This window comes from Apis dorsata, unplaced genomic scaffold (assembly GCF_000469605.1).
Source record: "Apis dorsata unplaced genomic scaffold, Apis dorsata 1.3 scaffold_47, whole genome shotgun sequence".
NCBI classification, from domain to species: domain Eukaryota; kingdom Metazoa; phylum Arthropoda; class Insecta; order Hymenoptera; family Apidae; genus Apis; species Apis dorsata.
Genome location: NW_006263349.1, coordinates 112075 through 112587, shown reverse-complemented (window position 1 = coordinate 112587; position 513 = coordinate 112075). Strand labels below are relative to the sequence as shown.

The window sequence follows — 513 nt, the reverse complement described above, 5'->3', positions numbered from 1 at the left end:
TGCCAAATATTTTTAAAGTATGTTTGTTGTTTATAGAAAATGATATAATAAAATATTATTTTAATAAAAAATTTTCATCTGCAATTCGAAATTCAATCATTAAATAGATTGTAGTTTTTGAAACATAAAATACCATGATATAAATATGAGATATATGGAAATATTTAATAGTTAAATAATGAATTATGATGTAAAATCCAGAAATATTTATTAAAAAGCATAATGAAAAAAAGAATAATAGATGAAAAGAAATATTTGAGATACAAAAAGCCAAAAAAGAAAAATATTATAATTATTATTATAATACAAAAATATAACTAGAAATAATTTCTATATTTTAAACATTAATATAAATTTTGTGACTTCAATGAATAATTATTTTTATAATTAATTATTTAAATTATCAATTCTATTTGAAATTAAATTATACTAAATTAAAATTTGTTTTTTTCAATGTTTCTTGATACCATAGAAAACTTACTTTTTTCATATTTATTTCATATCAGATTTAAT

General features: G+C 15.2%; 1 protein-coding gene across 1 annotated transcript in view; it reads left to right on the top strand.

The window, feature by feature from the left end:
• Positions 1 to 513, top strand: part of LOC102671469 (phospholipase B1, membrane-associated-like) — a 20015-nt gene that overhangs the window by 1126 nt on the left and 18376 nt on the right. The gene's annotated exons all lie outside the window — the stretch shown is intronic.